This window comes from Arachis hypogaea, chromosome 13 (genome assembly GCF_003086295.3).
Source record: "Arachis hypogaea cultivar Tifrunner chromosome 13, arahy.Tifrunner.gnm2.J5K5, whole genome shotgun sequence".
Classification (NCBI taxonomy): Eukaryota; Viridiplantae; Streptophyta; class Magnoliopsida; order Fabales; family Fabaceae; genus Arachis; species Arachis hypogaea.
The window spans coordinates 19034729-19053981 of NC_092048.1; the positions used below are offsets into that span (position 1 = coordinate 19034729).

At 38.2% G+C, this 19253-nt stretch overlaps 1 non-coding gene across 1 annotated transcript; it reads left to right on the forward strand.

Annotated features, from left to right (window-relative positions):
- The first annotated feature begins 6498 nt into the window (after window positions 1-6498).
- Window positions 6499-6606, forward strand: LOC112738471 (small nucleolar RNA R71). Its single transcript, XR_003169431.1, has one exon. It is a non-coding gene; the product is annotated as a small nucleolar RNA R71 (small nucleolar RNA).
- The last annotated feature ends 12647 nt before the right edge of the window (window positions 6607-19253 follow it).

The following is a 19253-nucleotide window of genomic DNA, read 5'->3' on the forward strand; positions in this document are numbered from 1 at the left end:
CATTCAAGTAATATAACTAAAACTCATGGAATTTGCATCAAAATCATACTGTTTGGATGGTTCATTGCTTTGTTATTCATTTAACCATTCTTGGTTACTTTAAGCTCAAGAAAATGCATAAAACCACTAAAACTAACAGAAAAATGCTAGTGAAACTAGCCTAACATGCCTTGGCATCAATGTGTATCTGTGCATTAAATTTATGTTGATTGTTAGATGAAGAGGAAGCCTTAGAAAGCAAGGTTAAGTAGAGAATTGAGAGAATCGAACCTTAAACACTTGAGTAATTAGAGTGTATACACTATCAGTGAGGGTTCGATGCTCAATTCCTTGTTTCCTGCTTTCATGAGCTATTTTCTTCTTGCAAGTCTATTTGAATTAGTGAAATCCAGTTCATATTTCTTCTTGAAAGATTTGTTTACTTTTAACTAAGTAGGTAAAAATATTTTGCATGTAGTTGCATTCATTTAGATTAGATTGCATTGCATGACATTCCATCACTTTAACCTTACTTATTACCTTGGATTTAGCATGAGGACATGCTAGTGTTTAAGTGTGGGGAGGTTGATAAACCCATATTTCATGAGTTCTTTTGTGCTTAATTTGAGTGATTTATACAATCCTTCACCTACTTATTCACATTAATTGCATGGTTTTACTTTTCCTTCCTTATTATGTCATATTGTGAAAAACATATTTCTTAAGCTTTAAAAATTAATTATTTTAATTACCTTTATTTCCATTCGATGCCGTGATTAGTGTGTTGAGTAGTTTCAAGTTTTCTAAGGCAGAATGACTTAAAGGATGGAAAAGGAAACATACAAAAATGGAAGGAGAAGACAAAACGGAGCTTTGAAGGAAACTGGTATTCACGCGATCGCATGGACGACGCGATCGCGTGCCAGAAGCAAAGATGCAGCGATGCAGCCGCATGACTGACGCGACCGCGACATAAGCAGAATGCATGCGACATGGACGCGTGATTGACGCGACTGCGTAGCAAGGAAAAGCTCCAAATGATGCGACCGCGTGACCCACGCGGACGCGTGACAGAGGCCACGTATCAGAATTTACAGAATACGCCCCCAGCGATTTCTGAAGCCCTTTTTGGCCCAAATCCAAGTACAGACAGCATAGACCAGAGGTTATAAAGTGTGGAAATGCACCCATTCAAGAGAGAGCTTGCATATTTTATTTTTCAATGATTTAGATTTAGTTAGGAGGGAGATCTTTCCCTCTCTCTCTTAGGATTTTGGATTTCTTCTTGCTTTAAGAGTGACTCTCAATCCAGGTTTTACGTTTCTTTGTTTTAGCTTTCTTTTACTTTTATTTATTCCAGTACTTAGATTGATCAGTGAATTTATGAATTTCTTCCATGTTATATATTGTTATTTGAATTGATGATATTTGAGGTATTTTCAGTTTATGATTGTTCTCTCTGATTTAAGTTACCATTGCTTCCCATCTAAGGACATTTTTATTATTCTAGTAATTTTACTTTTTCCCCTTTTGGTCCTGGTTAAGAAATCAGTAACTCAACAGTTATCAAACCCAACATATTTGATAATCGTCATCTTGCTAATTGAGCTTAACTTAAGTAATCCCAACCTTTTCTTAGGAAATAAATAGGATTCAAAGGTCAATTTAATTAGTCCCTTGACTTTCCTTTGCTTTAGTAAAGGTTGACCAAGTGGAATTTAGATTCAACTTTCATTATAGTTGAGAGAGATAACTAAGTTGGACCTCTAATTTCTCTTACCTTGCCAAAAGTTTGCTTTACAGTATTTATTTATTTTAATTGCCATTTACTTTACTTGTCATTCAAATCACTTGCTTCTCATCTTTTAAACCCCGCTTACAACCTTTATAGCCAATAATAAGAACATACTTCCTCGCAGTTCCTTGAGAAGACGACCCGAGGTTTGAATACTCGGTTAAGAATTTTTAAAGGGGTTTGTTACTTGTGACACCCAACACGTTTGTACGAAGGGATTTTTGTTGGTTTAGAGACTATATCTACAACGCGACTGTTTTTATGACATTCTTTACAGGCAAAATTCCAACGTCAGCACCCTACCCATTTGAAAATATTTTCGTGATGAACTTGCTTGAAGAATTTATTTTGGAACATGGTTTTTGAGCTAAGAACACAAGCATGTGAGTTTTGAGCCAAATTGTGTGGTTACATCATATAACCACTTATTTCCATTCTTGTGTGTATTATTCTCTCTCTATGATTGTAATCTTTGATTTGTTTGATTCTTTATGTCCATTATTCCATGTATACATGCATTTATATGATTGAGGTCATCATTTTATTTAGCTCACTTACCCAAATAGCCTACCTTTCATCAACCATTGTTAGCCAAATTTGAGCCTATTGAATCCCTTTTGTTCTTAATTATAGCACATCACTACCCTTAAGTGAAAAATAATAAATGTCCTTGATTTAGATCTTTGATTAGCTTAGGCTAGTAAGGGTGTGTATCATTTGGGTATGGGAAACTTGGGACATTGGTTGAGGTAAAAGTGTATTTTGTATTTTTGTTGAAAATCATGGGATTGGGTACATATTCATGCATTAAATATGTAAAACCATATGCATTGATGCTCTTGTATATATTTTAGCTTGAAAAAAAATGATAAAGAAAAATAAAAAAGAAAAAAAATATGTATATATATATATATATATATATATATATATATATATATATATATATATATATAATATGCAATAAAAAGGGGACAAAAATGCCCCAAAGTAAAGTTCAATAAAAATCAATGCATATGGAATGTGAATTAAAGAGAATGCATGAGTATGTGAAAAAGTGAGAATCATGGGTAGCTAGGTTGTGTATTAGAATTGTATAGGTTGTTATATGTGTTCTGTGAGAGCTTAGTTTAATCAAAGATTCAAATTTCAAGCTCACTTTACCATATACATCCCTACCTTGACCCTAGCCCTATTACAACCTATGAATAAGTCCTCATGATGAATGTATGCATGCATTGAATAATTATTGATTATTAGATGAAAAACAAATCTTGGAAAGCATGAGTAGAAGAGAATTGAGTGATCGATCCTATACACTAGAGCGACTAGAGCGGATACACTTCCGGCGAGGGTTTGATGCTCAATTCCTTGTTTCCGGCTTTCATTAGCATTCTTCTTGCAAGTCTATTTGAACTTCATTTTGATATTCGAATTGGTAGGATTCATGAATCATCATACTACTTAGCCCTACATGTTCATATATGTTCTTGGAGATTGATTTGCTTTTGACCAAGTAGGTAGAATCATTTTGCATTTAGTTGCATTCATATAGATAGGTGCATATAGTTTCTTTGCATTGAATAAATGTTCAAACCCTTTTCTTGTCCTTCTTTATTCTTAGCATGAGGACATGCTCGGTTTAAGTGTGGGGAGATTTGATAAACCCCGATTTTGTGGTTTATCTTGTGCTTATTTTGGGGGATTTTACCTTTTCTCACATTTATTCAATGAAATAGCATGGTTTTGCAATTCTCCCTTGATTTGTGCTTAAATGTGAAAACATGCTTTTTAGGCCCTAAAATTGGTGATTTTAATTCACTTTAATTCCATTAGATGCCTTGATATGTTTGTTGAGTGATTTCAGGTTCAAAAGGCAAGTACTAGATGGAAGAAGTGAGGAGAAAAGCATGCAAGTGGGAGAACTCATGAAGAAATGAAGGAATCGTAAAGCTGTCAAGCCTGACCTCTTCACACTCAAACGATCATAACTTGAGCTACAGAGGTCCAAATGAGGCGGTTCTAGTTGCGTTGGAAAGCTAACATCCGGGGCTTCGAAATGATATAAATTTTATCATATGTTGCTTCACGTATAGGGGAGCACACGCACCATGTATGCGTACGCATCGATGGAGCACGTGGTTCATTAAAAAGAAATCGTGGCCAGCGATTTCGCAGCCCATTTTGGGCCCAATCCAACTCATTTCTGATGCTATTGAACCCAAGGATTGAAGGGGGAATGAACCAAGTAGTCATAGTTTAGTTTTCATCATGTTGTAGGTTAGAATTCTAGAGAGAGAAGCTCTCCCTTCTCTCTAGAATTTAGGGTAGTTTAGGTTAATCACTCTCAAATCTCTCTTTCAATTCTTGTTTTGATTTAGTTTTCCCTTCTAATTTCTTGTTATTACATCTTTGTTCTCCTAGTTTTACTTGTTAATTTCTCATTTTGTTCTCTTTTATGTGTATGAACCATTGTTGAATCTTGATTTCTTTGAATGCAATCTTATGTTTCTAAGTCTCTTTTATGTTATCTCTATTGTTATTGTTGATTTCTTGTTGATGATAGTTATGGATCTTGTTAATTTTTACATTTGGTGATGTTTACTTTTCTTGCACTCTAAGTGTTTGATGAAATGTTTACACTAGTTTTTGAGTAGTTTTCTTTACTCTTGGCCTAGGCTAAGGGAATTGAGTGACCTTGAGTCATTGGGTCTCAATGAATTGGTGATTTGAGAACCCTTGGTGATCAATTTGATACTCATTGACACCAATCCACTACTAATCTAATTAGTAGATAGGTTGGGACTTATGGGTTGATGTGATCAAGCCTATTTGACGTACTTCAGGCCTAGGAGTAGATATTACGTACTTAAGGCTTTGGAAGTAGACTTAATGGGTTGGCCTCTCATAATTATCAATATATGGTTTGTAGACAAGGATGGTGATCTCAATTACCTATGTCTAGCCAAGAGCTCTTTTCCATTTCTTTTGTTAGTTCATTGTTCGTTTACTTTTCTTGCCATTTATTTTCTTGCCCAATTATCAACCAAACCCCCCTTGCTCTTCATAGCCAATAATTAAATACTTCATTGCAATTCCTTGTGAGACAACCCAGAGTCCAAATACTCCGGTTAATTCTTATTGGGGTTTGTACTTGTGACAACCAATATTTTTTATGCGAGAATTGTTTGTTGGTTTGGATCTATGCTTACAACGAAGTTCTTATTTCTATGAGAGAAATTCTAGACCAACACAAAAATCTCATTATCACTAACTCTCCTCTGTCCACATCAATTATAGCCCTTGCTGTGGCTAGGAAGGGTCTTCCAAGGATGATGGATTCATCCTCATCTTTCCTAGTGTCTAGGATTATGAAGTCAGCAGGGATGTAGAGGCCTTCCACCTTCACTAAGACATCCTCTACAAGTCCATAAGCCTTTTTCATTGATTTGTCTGCCATCTCTAGTGAGATTCTTGCAGCTTGTACCTCAAAGATTCCTAGTTTCTCTATTACAGAGAGTGGCATGAGGTTTATACCTGACCCCAGCTCACACAGAGCCTTCTCAAAGGTCATGGTGCCTATGGTACAAGGGATTAAGAACCTTCCGGGATTCGGTTTCTTTTGAGGTCATGTCTGCTGAACCCAGGTATTTAGTTCATTGATGAGCAATGGAGGTTCATCCTCCCAAGTCTCATTACCAAATAACTTGGCATTCAACTTCATGATTGCTCCTAGATACCGAGCAACTTGCTCTTCAACAATATCCTCATCTTCTTCAGATGAAGAGTACTCATCAGAGCTCATGAATGGCAATAGTAAGTTTAGTGGAATATCTATGGTCTCTGTATGAGCCTTAGATTCCTTTAGTTCCCCATTAGGGAACTTCTCAGTGGTCAGTGGACTTCCATTGAGGTCTTCCTCACTAGAAATCACCACCTTTTTCTCCTTTATATGTTCGGCTATTTTCGTTATAGTTATGGCCTTGCACTCTCTTTTTGAATTCCCTTCTGTATTGCTTGGGAGAGTACTAGGAGGAGTTTCAGTAACTCGTTTGCTCAGCTGACCCACTTGTGCCTCCAAATTTCTAATGGAGGACCTTGTTTTAGTCATAAAACTGAGAGTGGCCTTAGATAGACCAGAGACTATTTGCTAAGCCAGAGGAGCTCTGCTCAAAATTTTCTGTCTGTTGCTGAGAAGATGATGGAAAAGGCTTGCTATTGCCAAATCTATTTCTCCCACTATTATTATTTTTGAAGCCTTGTTGAGGCTTCTGTTGATCCTTTCATGAGAAATTTGGGTGATTTCTCCATAAAGGATTATAGGTGTTTCCATAGGGTTCTCCCATGTAATTCACCTCTTCCATTGTAGGATTCTCAGGGTCATAAGCTTCTCCTTCAGAGGGGGCTTCTTTAGTACTACAGGATGCAGCTTGCAATCCAGTCAGATTCTGAGAAATCATATTGACTTGCTGAGTTAATATTTTGTTCTGAGCCAATATGGAATTCAGGGTATCAATCTCAAGAACTCCTTTCTTCTGAGTCATCCCATTATTCACAAGATTTCTTTTAGAAGTGTACATGAACTGGTTATTTGCAACCATCTCAATGAGTTCCTGGGCTTCTGCAGGCGTTTTCAGATGAAGAGATCCACCAGCAGAATGGTCCAATGACATCTTGGATAATTCAGACAGACCATCATAGAATATACATATGAGGCTCCATTCTGGAAGCATGTCAGAAGGGCACCTTTTGGTTAATTGCTTGTATCTTTCCCAAGCTTCATAGAGGGATTCACCTTCCTTTTGTTTGAAGGTTTGGACTTCCACTCTAAGCTTGCTCATCTTTTGAGGTGGAAAGAATTTGGTCAAGAAAGCATTGACCAACTTGTCCCAAGAGTTCAGGCTTTCTCTAGGTTGTGAGTCCAACCATATCCTATCTCTGTCTCTTATAGCAAAGGGGAAAAGCAGAAGTCTGTAGACCTTGGAATCAACCCCATTGGTCTTAACAGTATCACAGATCTGCAAGAATTCAGCTAAGAACTGATGAGGATCTTTTGACGGAAGTCCATGAAACTTGCAATTCTGCTACATTAGAGAAACTAATTGAGGCTTAAGCTCAAAGTTGTTTGCTCCAATGGCGGAAATTGAGATGCTTCTTCCATAGAAGTTGGAAGTTGGTGCAGTGTAGTCACCAAGCATCTTCCTTGCATCTCTAGCATTGTTGATGGGTTCGGCTTCCATGTCTGCTTCTTTTTCGAAATTTTCTATAAGGTCCTCTCTGGAGTGTTGTGCTTTAGCTTCTCTTAGCTTCCTCTTCAGAGTCCTTTCAGGTTCAGGATCAGCTTCAACAAGAATATTTTTATCCTTGTTCCTACTCATATGAAAAAGAAGAGAACAAAAGGGAGTAGTGGAATCCTCTATGTCACAGTATAGAGATTCCTTTATGTGAGTATAAGAATAGAAGAAGAGAAGAATGAAAAGATGGAGGAGAAGAGCAAATTCAAATAGAGAGGAGAGAGAGGTTCGAATTATGAGTGGAAGAGAAGTGTTAGCAATTAAATAAATAGAAAGAGATGAGAGAGAGAGAGTATTCAAATTTTAATTTAAAATAAGAGAAAAATATTTTTGTTTTTATTTAATTAATTAAGTTAGAATTCAAAACTTGAAAAAGAATTAAAATAAATTAGAATTTAAAACAATTAAAAAGAGTTTTTTAAGAGTGGTTGGTTGTTTTCGAAAATTAGAAGTGAAAAAGTAGTTAGGTAATTTTGAAAAAGATAAAAAATAGTAAACTTTTTAAAATTAAAACAAACAAGTCAAGTGGTTAGTTAAAAAAGATTTGAAAATAATTTGAAATTATAGGAAGTTAGGAAAAGATTTTGAAATTGAAATTTTAAAAAGATATGATTGAAATTTATTTTGAAAAAGAGTTGAAAAAGAAATTAAAAAGGTTTGATTTTTAAAATTGGAGTTGATGATTTGGCTAATAAGAAACTAAAAGATATGATTCTAAAATTCAAAGATTGAACCTTTCTTAACAGGAAAGTAACAAACTTGAAATTTTGAATCAAAATATTAATTGTTAGCAAGGGTTTTTCAAAATGTGAAATGAAATTAAGAATAGGATTTTTGAAAAATTAGTTTGAAAATTTTCAAAATCATAAAAAGAAAGATGAAAAAGATAAGATTTTGAACATTTCTATGCAGAAAATTATGAATTAAAACATGAAAATTCAAAAAAAATTGAATTGGAAACGAACTTACCTCCTTTGTGTCATCCTGGCGTTAAATGCCCAGAATGCTATCCATTCTGGCGTTAAACGCCAGGAATTCTTCTTTACTGGCGTTTTGACGCCAGTGAGCTCTTTTTCTCTGTGATTCCTCTGTTTTGACTTTTGAATTTTTAATGAGGGAAGAAAAACTCACAAAATGAAACAAAACACGAAACTTTTAAGATCAAAACAAGTAATGCATGCAAGAACACTTTGAATGTCAAGATGAACACCAAGAACACTGAAGATCATGATGAACATCAAGAACATATTTTTCCTGCTGATTTTGTTATATTAGACATGGAAGAGGATGCAAAATCCTCTATTACTCTTGGTAGATGGTGCACGAAATTGCAATCACACTTTTGCAACTCCGCACAACTAACCAGCAAGTGCACTGGGTCGTCCAAGTAATAAAACCTTACGCGAGTAAGGGTCGATCCCACGGAGATTGCCAGCTTGAAGCAAGCTATGGTCATCTTGTAAATCTTAGTCAAGCAGATTCAATTGGTTATGAGTTTTGATAATTGAAATATAAATAAAACTTAAATTAAAATAATGATACTTATGTAATTCATTGGTGGGAATTTCAGATGAGCGTTTGGAGCTGCTTTGTTGCTTCTGAACTTCTGCTTTCCTATTGTCTTTATCCAATCATGCGTGCTCCCTTCCATGACAAGCTGTATGTTGGTGGATCACCATTGTCAATGGCTACCATCCGTCCTCTTAGTGAAAATGGTCCAGGCTACGGTTTCTGGTACAGATACCGCACGGCTAATCAGCTGTCGGTTCTCGCTTGTGTCGAAATAGGATCTCTCTATCCTTTTGCACACTGTCACTGTGCCCAACAGTCGCGAGTTTGAAGCTCGTCACAGTCATCCCATCCCAGATCCTACTCGGAATATCACAGACAAGGTTTAGACTTTCCGAATCACAAGAATGCTGCCAATTGGTTCTAGCCTGTACCACGAAGGTTCTAATCTCATGGATTCGAATGCTCTGTCGTCAGGAGAGGTGAATCAAATCAATGGATTAGAGATCCAAGAGATTATACTCCAGCTGTCGTTCAATGACTACGTTGAACATCATGTAGACCGCTTGTGGTTGTCAGGCACGCGAATCTTGGCTAAGCGAGTAACGAAGATAGTGGGTGATTGTCACAGATCACCCCTTTATTCTGACTTAACTAAATTAAGTACGAGAGTATATCTTGGAGAAGAAGTAAGCGTGAATTGAAAGAAAAACAATAGTACTTGCATTAATTCATGAGGAACAGCAGAGGTCCTTACCTTAATCTATGAGGTGTAGAAACTCCACCGTAGAAAATACATAAGAGAAAAGAGATCTAGGCATGGCCGAATGGCCAGCCTCCCCAAATGTGAAATATGGCATCTGCCCCCCAATACAATAGGAAAAAGTGCTATTTATACTAAACTAGTTACTAGGGATTATAGAAAATGAGTAGATAGTGCAGAAATCCACTTCTGAGGCCCACTTGGTGTGTGTTTGGGCTGAGCTTTGAAGCTTTCACATGCATAGGCCATTCTTGGAGTTAAACACTATCTTGGGTGCTAGTTTGGGCATTTAACTCTAGCTTTGGTGCCAGTTCTGGCGTTTTACGCCAGAAAAGGATCTCTGGTGGGCGTTTAGCGCCAGTTTGGGCCATCAAGTCTGGGGTAGAGTATGGACTATTATATATTGCTGGAAAGCCTAAGATGTCTACTTTATAAAGCAATTGAGAGCGCACCAATGGGGCTTCTGTAGCTCCATAAATTACACTTCGAGTGCAGGGAGGTCAGAATCCAACAGCATCTGCAGTCCTTTCTCAGCCTCTAAATCAGACTTTTGCTCAGGTCCCTCAATTTCAGCCAGAAAATACCCGAAATTAAAGAAAAACACATAAACTCATAGTAAAGTCCAGAAATGTGATTTTTGCATAAAAACTAATAAAAATATAATAAAAAGTAACTAAAACATGCTAAAAACTATGTAAAAACAATGTCAAAAAGCGTATAAATTATCCGCTCATTAGTAGACTCTTTTTAGCTACAGGTAGAGCTTTGATTGATGTGCAAAAGGGTAAATTAACCCTGAGGGTCAATGAAGAACAGGTGGTCCTTAATGTATTTGAAGCTCTCAAAGATCCTAATGATTCTGAAGGGTGTATGAGAGTTGATGTTGTTGAACCACTTGTTCAAGAGGTACTGGAAGTTGAGGTACTTGATGATATTCTGGATCCTCTTTCTGAATATGAATTAGTTGAAGTTGATGATTCACCACCCCAGAAGGAAGTGAAGAGCACGCCTAAAACAGAAAAGGAAATTCCCAAGCTTGAGCTCAAACCTTTGCCTCCTTCTCTGAAATATGTGTTCTTGGGTGAAAATGATTCATATCCAGTGATTATTAGCTCTTCCTTGAAGCCTGAAGAGGAAGAGGCGCTTATTTCAATGCTCAGGAGCCATAAAACAGCTCTTGGGTGGACCATTGGTGATTTAAAAGGGATTAGTCCAACCAAGTGTATGCACAAGATCCTTCTTGAAGATGATGCTAAACCAGTTGTGCAACCACAAAAGAGACTCAATCCAACTATGAAAGAGGTGGTCCAAAATGAGGTAATGAAACTATGAGAAGCCGGTATTATTTACCCTATTTCTGATAGCCTTTGGATAAGTCCTGTACAAGTAGTTCCCAAGAAAGGAGGGATAACAGTGATCAAGAATGAAAAGAATAAGCTTATTCCTACAAGAATCGTCACAGGATGGAGAATATGCATAGACTACAGAAGGCTCAACACTGCTACAAGGAAGGATCACTTTCCCCTGTCTTTCATTGATTAGATGCTTGAGAGGTTAACTGGTCATGCTTTTTATTGTTTTCTAGATGGATATTCTAGATATAATCAAATTGCAGTGGACCCTCAAGATCAAGAAAAGACAGCATTCACATGCCTCTTTGGAGTATTTGCTTACAGAAGAATTCCATTTGGACTTTGCAATGCTCCAGCAACTTTTTAGAGGTGTATGCTTTCCATTTTTTCTGATATGGTTGAAAAGTTTATTGAGGTATTTATGGATGATTTCTCTGTTTTTGGTAATTCTTTTGAATCTTGCCTGAAGCATTTGTCTCTGGTCTTGAAACGGTGTCAAGAATCAAACCTTGTTTTAAATTGAGAAAAATGTCATTTTATGGTTACAGAAGGTATTGTTCTTGGACATCGGATTTCAAGTAAGGGGATTAAGGTTGATAAAGCTAAGGTGAAGGTGATTGAAACATTGCCACCACCATCTAATGTTAAGGCAGTCAGGAGTTTCTTGGGTCATGCAGGATTTTACAGAAGATTTATAAAGGATTTTTCAAAAATTACTAAACCATTGAGCAATCTATTAGTTGTTGATATTCCTTTTGTGTTTAATGCTGAATGTCTGCATGCTTTTAAAACTCTAAAAGCAAACCTTACCTCTGCTCCCATTATAGCTCCCCCTGATTGGGATTTACCATTTGAATTAATGTGTGATGCTAGTGATTTTGCTATAGGAGCTGTTTTAGGACAAAGACATGGAAAGCTTATAGATGTCATTTACTATGCTAGCCGTGTATTAAATGATGCTCAAAATAATTACACAACTACAGAGAAAGAATTATTAGCTCTTGTGTATGCTGTTGATAAGTTTAGGTCCTATTTAATTGGTTCTAAGGTTATTGTTTATACTGATCATGCTGTTTTGAAGTACCTTCTAACCAAATAGGATTCTAAATCAAGATTAATCAAATGGGTGTTACTCCTTCAGGAGTTTGATATTAAGATAAAACACAGGAAAGAGTCAGAGAATCAAGTAGCTGACCACCTTTCCAGAATTGAGCCTGAAGCAGGAGTACAGTCACCCACAACTATGGCTGAGACATTTTCAGATGAGCAACTGTTCCTCATTCAACAGACTCCTTGGTTTGCAGACATTGCAAATTATAAAGCCATGAATTTCATCCCAAAGGAGTACAGTAAACAACAAGTGAAGAAGCTACTGACTGATGCAAAGTACTACTTTTGGGAGGAATCATACCTTTTTAGGTGGTGCTCAAATGGTATAATTCGGAGATGTGTCCCAGATGATGAGACACATCAGATTCTTTGGCACTGTCATGGATCTGATTATGGAGGTCACTTTGGTGGTGAAAGGACAGCTACAAAGGTCCTTCTGAACTTTTTTACTGGCCGACTCTCTTTAGGGATTCAAGAGCTTTTGTGAAGAGCTGTGACAGGTGTGAAAGAGCTAAAAATCTTCCTTCCAACCATGAGATGCCACAGCAGGGGATTCTTGAGGTTGAGTTGTTTGATGTGTGGGGTATTGATTTCATGGGACCTTTTCCACCCTCATATTCCAACAACTATATTCTAGTGGCAGTTGATTATGTGTCCAAGTGGGTGGAAGCTATGGCTCCACCCACCAATGATGCCAAAATGGTGATGATCTTTCTTCAGAGATATATTTTCAGTTGGTTTGGTATCCCAAGGACACTCATTAGTGATAGTGAAAGTCACTTCTGTAACAGACAGTTGGACTCACTCCTGCAGAGGTATGGAGTCCGTCATAAAGTGGCTACCCCTTATCACCCTCAGACAAGTAGACAAGTTGAAGTTTCCAACAGGGAACTCAAAAAGATTCTATAGAAGACCGTCAGTATCTCAAGGAAGGACTAGTCTAGAAAGCTTAATGATGCTCTCTAGGCATACCGGACAGCTTACAAGACTCCTATTGGCATGTCCCCTTATCAGCTGGTCTATGGCAAAGCCTGTTATTTGCCAGTGGAGCTGGAGCATAAAAGCTTACTGGGCAATCAAGTACCTGAACTTTGATGCTCAGGCTGCAGGAATTAAGAGAATGCTTCAGCTGAATGAGCTTGATGAATTCAGATATTCAGCCTATGAGAATGCCAAGCTCTATAAGGAGAGAACCAAGATATGGCATGACAACAAGATTGCCATCAGAGTCTTTGAGCCAAGTCAGAGAGTGCTTCTGTATAATTCAAGGCTCAAACTCTTTCTCGGGAAGCTGAAATCCCGGTGGTCAGGACCGTTTGTGGTTACCAGAGCTTCACCATATGGTCATGTGGAAATTCAGGAAGAGAATTCTGACAGGAAGTTTACAATTAATGGTCAGAAGTTGAAGCACTATCTTGGAGGCGAGATTGATCGCCAGAGGTCCGCTCATCTGCTGACTTAGCAGAATTGACCGTCAAGCTAATGACATTAAAGAAGCACTTGTCGGGAGGCAACCCGATAATTTCGTATCCTTAGTTTATTTTTTGTTGCATTGGTTTTATTATTTAGTTGATTTTTATTGACTTTTTACTTCTTTTCCTTTGTTTTACGTGTGTTTTGATCATGCAGATATTTTAGAACAGGAATTGAAAACTTAGAAAAATTTTTGCTCACCCTGGAGAAGGTTGGCTCGGTCAGGTTGGCGGCGACCTTGGGATTTCCATGTTCGGCGCCGAATGTGCGCACAAATTGGGAGTTTTTCCTCTGGCAGGCCCACGCCGAAATTGGAAAATCCCAAGTTTGGCATGGAGAACAACATAAACACAATGCAATTGGGGTAGAAGTCCATGCCAAACTTGAGTATTTCAAGTTAGGCGTGGAAGAAGCGTACAAAAGAGGGAATACGCTCTGGCAGGGTGATGCCAAACTTTGCTCCCTTGGAATTCGGCGTGAAAAAATTCGTAAAAAAAAAAAGAAGCTTGGGGTGACGCCAAACTTGGGCTGCACCAAGTTCGGCGCCGAACGCCCCTGCCCCCAAGTTCTGCGCCAGCTGGTTCTTTGTTCCTATATCTTCGCCAAATCCCTACAATTTCGCCCCAAATCCCAGCCCATCTGGTCCCCACCGCATTCAAAGATTCCCTCCCTTTTTTCCCATCACTTTCACCCTTTCCCATAACAACCTGTGACCCCCCTCTGCAACCCCAGCATTAAAGCCCACCTCACCAACCCCCCTTCCCAATAGACTCAGCCCTTCCTCAACCACGTGACTCCCTGCCCCCTTGGCTGATTCCCAACTCCCTGCTCCCTTGACCAGCCTGTAGTCTGTAACTCCCCTCTCCCTTCACTAACCCTCATTCCTTATATAAACCCCTTCAATCCACACATAATAGTCAACACCCATTCCCTACACACACGTTCCTAAACCAACCCTTCTCCCTTCCTGTTTTAATACAACCCCCATTCCATTACCCACTCACCCCTTCCCCTTTACACAGACCAGTCTCTCTTCCCCTCAACCAAACCCCTGTCCTCTTCACTCTTCAGGCATTCCCGAGCCAACCCCTTCCATCTTTTCCAAACAAACCCCCACCCCTTCAACATACCCTCCTTTGTCCCTACCCCATCTTTGCCCCTGCCCCCCCTTCTATCCTCCCTTCCCCCATCTTTTTATTCCCTTTTTATTATCCAGTTCAAAAAAATCAAAAATAAAAAAATAAAAAAGAAAAAGAAAAGATATTTTTAGCATTGATTTTTATTTTCTTTTATTTCAATTTCTGCTGCCCTTTCTTCTTCCCCTTGTATTTTTTTATTTTGCTCGAGGACGAGCAAAAGTTTTAAGTTTGGTGTTGTCATTTTGTTGGTTTATTTTGTTTATCTCCATGGCACCAAAGACCACCCAACCTTCCAAGAAGAGAAAAGGAAAGGAACCGGCCACCAGTTCTCATGATTCAAGAAGATTCCGCTCTAAACTGCATGAAGAGCACTTCTATGAATTCACTGGCAAGAGACCGATTCTACCGAAAGTGTGGTTTAATCTCCAACTGGATGAATATCCAGAAATTCAACATGAAATTCATAGAAGAAGTTGGCAACTTCTGTGCAAACCACACACACAGGTGGGACAATTAATGGTTCAAGAATTTTATGGGAACCTGTGGATTACTTACAAGGATGTGTCTGGAGTCAATGAAAGGGACCATAGAAGCCTTGTAAGGGGAAAAGTCATTGATTTCAGCCCAGAGACTATCAGATAGACCCTCCAGATACCACGGACTATGCCCTCACTTCAGTCTTACAGTGAGAGGGTAGAGAGAGATCAGCGACTAGAGCAAGTAGTCGCTGACTTATGCATTCCAGATGCCCAGTAAAAATTGGGGACAGAGGGGAAAGCGGGCCATATCAGAGTTGGTGACCTGACGCCTTTGGCTAGGGGATGCCACCATTTTATTCGCCGGTCTATCATGCCCACAAGCAACCGGTCAGAGTGTACTATGAACTGAGCCATCATGATCCACTACATTCTGTTAGGAGAGCCAGTGGAGGTGGTGAACGTTATTGCCCAACAGATTTACCATATCGCCGCCAGCACCAAAGATAATGCCAAGTTGGGTTTTTCACATCTCATCTTTCGCCTCTGTAAGGTCGCTAGAGTGAAGATAGAGAATAATTTTTCTATCCCAGTCAAAAATCCCATCACGAAGAAAACTTTGGACCTAATAAGGGAACATCAGAGGCTCCCAAGAAATGAACAGGCTGAAGAAAGAGCTCAAGAAGAGTAGCCACTGCCTCAGGGACAATACTTTCCACCACAAGAGTATTGGCAGCAGCTTGCATCCTCCATGGAGCAGATGAGGGTCACTAATGATAGCCGTTGGCAGCAGTACATGGCGTCTGTAGAGGAGATGAGAGCCACACAGAATAGCCGTTGGGAGCATCTCTGTACCACTCTTGATGGGATGAGAGCTTCTCAAGACTTTCAGCAGCAGGAGATCTCTCAACTGAGACAGGACTACAGCCGCTTGAGAGGACCGTACGGAACACAGCCTGAGGAGAGAGATCCCCATCAGGGAGATTGAGGTGGCTTAGTTCCTTTTCATTTTCCTTATTATTTTGCTATTTTTATGATTAGGTTCCTATTTTCTGCTATTTTTGTTATTGCATGATCAGTTGTTATTTCAATTCCTAGGTTCTAGTTTAATTTACTGTTTATTTAGTTATTTGAATTTTATTCTGAAAAAGTGTCTCATGTATTGCTCACTGAGCTTGAAATCAAAAGAAAAGAAAGAAGAAAAAGATGTAATGCATGAGAAATTGAGTTTATATTTAAGAGTAGTCTTATTTACTTAAATGTGGTGGTATTGTTTGTGATTCTGAATGCATAACATGAATAATGCATATTTGAATTTGAATAAAAGGATGTTGATATATGAGGAACATGAACTTAGAGATTATGAATTCTCTAAAGTAAACAAAAACTTAATCCTTGAAGCAAAAAAAAACAGCAAAAGAAAAAAAAATAAGAGCAAGGTCCAAGGCTCTGAGCATCAATGACTAGGGAGGTCTGACATGATTAAAAGCTCAAAGAGTTGTTTCCCTAGTCATATGCTTGTGGTATTCTTGTGTCAAGCAATCCTTGAGATAGAATATTTAGAGTCGAGACCAAATGCATTTAACAGAGTATGCCAAAGGCTTTGAGCACCACTGTCTGGGAGTAGCTGAAAGAAAAATCATAACTTAAAGAGAATTTCCCAATTAAGTGCTTGTGGTGTTCTTGTGTCAATTAACCCTTGAGATAGAATATTTAAAGTCACGGCTAGACTGAAGGTGCAAAGCACCAATTCATTGAGAATTAAAGGATATCTGCTGTGTTCAAGGATTAACCGAAGTATAAAGATCAGAGAATTCATAATATGATCCAGATTCTAATTTTGAATGACAGTGACATTCCTCTGATTCAAAGGAGAGTGAGATACCAAAATTGTTCAGAATTACAATGAATAAGCCCCACTTTAAGAATAGACATGAGCATAACTGAACTCTCACTTCTCATGCAAATTCATATCTTGATCATGTACTAATTTTGGTTGCTTGAGGACAAGCAATAATTCAAATTTGGTGTTGTGATGTGTGAGCATCTTCTTTGTCTTTTCCTAGTGAATTTGCATTTAAATTACTGAGTTTAATCAAGATTTGATATATTTTAGCCACTATGGATGTTACTTTGAGTTGTGCGCAATTTTGTTTATTTCAGGTAGCATTTTGGACGAATTTAACAGAGTTTTCATGGAGAAATGAAGTTACAGTAGAATGAAGGCTTGAAGCCAAACTTGGAAACCTCCAAGTTTGGCACCAACACCAAAAAGCCTAAGGGAGCACACTGCCATCTCCACGCCGAACTTGAGTCCACTCAAGTTTGGCGCCAGCATGAAGCCCCAAGGAGGAACTATCTGTCTTGCCCACGGCGAACTTGACTCCACTCAAGTTCAGCACCACCATGGAAACTCCAAATGGGAGCTACGCACAGCCTTCATGCCAAACTTGGATTCTTGAATCCAAGTTTGGCGCCAACCTTAAGTGCAAGAGTGGTCCCCAATTCGTTCCAAAGGCCTGCGAATCAATTTTCTTATTTGATTAAAACTTTATTACTTTTATAATTAGGAAAAGATATTATTTAGTTTTAGGAATAATATTTTACATTAATTAGGATTAGATATAAAAAGGAAAAGAATCAGCCCTTCGGGCTCTTCTCCTCTCTTCTACCTCATTCCGTAATTTACAATTTTTCAGAATCCTAGTTTTTCTCTCTGAACCATGAGCAACTAAACCTCCACTGTTAAGGTTATGAGCTCTGTCTATTGTATGGATTGATACTATTACTTTTCTATTTTAATTCATGTACTGATTTATAATTCAAGAATTGTTTTCGTTCTTTATCTTATGAATCTGGGTGGAACGGAAGTATGACCTTTGTTCTAATTGAGTTCTTTTATAACTTGGAAAAGCTCTTTACTTGAACAACAGCTTGAAAACATATTCTTCTAAATTTCTAATTATCTGTACTTAACGGGATACGTGACATATAATCCTCTTATATTTGGGTAATTAGGATTTTTGTGGCATATAACTAGAATTGAACTTCACCCTCTAATTGGAATTAAGTGACCAAGGAATTGGCGGTTGATGAATTTTAGATGAGACTAAAAAGGTCTAAGGAATTAGGGTTTAGTCACATATAATTTGTCATGAATTAAATCTTGCATGATTAAAATATTTAGTAAGAAAAGTCTTCGGAAAATAGATAACTCTGAAACCTTAACTGTTTCTCCATATATTATTCACAACTTGTTTACTGCTTGCTTTCTGGTATTCTGAATTTACTGTTTGATGCATTTGAACTCAAAACACCATTTTCTGCTTGTCTAACTAAGTAAATTAATTGACCATTATTGCTTAGTCCATCAATCCTCGTGGGATCGACCCTCATTCACTTGAGGTACTACTTGGTACGACCCGGTGCACTTGTCGGTTAGTTTGTGGTTATAACTTTCTCACCAAGAGCCAAGCAGCGACAAAACGAAAAGGCCTTCTTTGCCTATTATGTGATCCAGCATTACTAAGTTGAAGACATAGGGGTGCATGATCTGACTTAAACATAAGCAAGTGTTTTAAAACAGCTTCTAGGAAAGAAAGCTGCCAATTTAAATTACTTAGACCTCTATCAAGTCTTTCAACAAGATTACCTCTCCACCACGTATAAGGCCAACCCATAAAGCCTAAGTCAACGAGCTCGCAATTAGAGTCACAGCTTTAGAAATCAAAGCAAGCTCCTCTTTCAACCCTGCTTGAACCACCATTCCTTTCATAGTCATGTAAAATAGCATCAAAATCTCCTAAGATACACTAAGATTAACACTATCAGACAAACTACGAATGCTATTCCAGAGAATTCTCCTAGTTAGTCGTTATGGACTACTATACACGGCTGAATGCAACCAAGAATCACAGTTATTACCAGTCAATTTAGGATGAACAATCTGTCTATTATGCTGAATAACATCAACCTTCCAGGTAGAAGAGTCCCACAAGCACCATATTCCACCCGAATGACCAGTCGGCTCCACTACAAAGGAACTATCCAACCTAATTTTATTCCTAACATATTCACCTTTAGTACCGCTAATATGCGTCTCTAGGAGAATAAGAAAATTTGCATCATATTCTCTTCTGATGTCACGAATCAAAGCTGGAAAAGTTCTACCGCCTGCACCCCTGCAATTCCAACTTATAATATTAATCATAAACAAGAAACAAAAAAGAAGCCACAAAAGACAGTGACTAATTCAAAGCTGAAGCCTGGGTTGCTTCGTTCACTGGTGCAAGGGAAAAATCCATGGTCCTTACATTCCCATCCCCCGAATCTGCCATCGCCGCATTAGGTGGTCTCCCTATAGTGG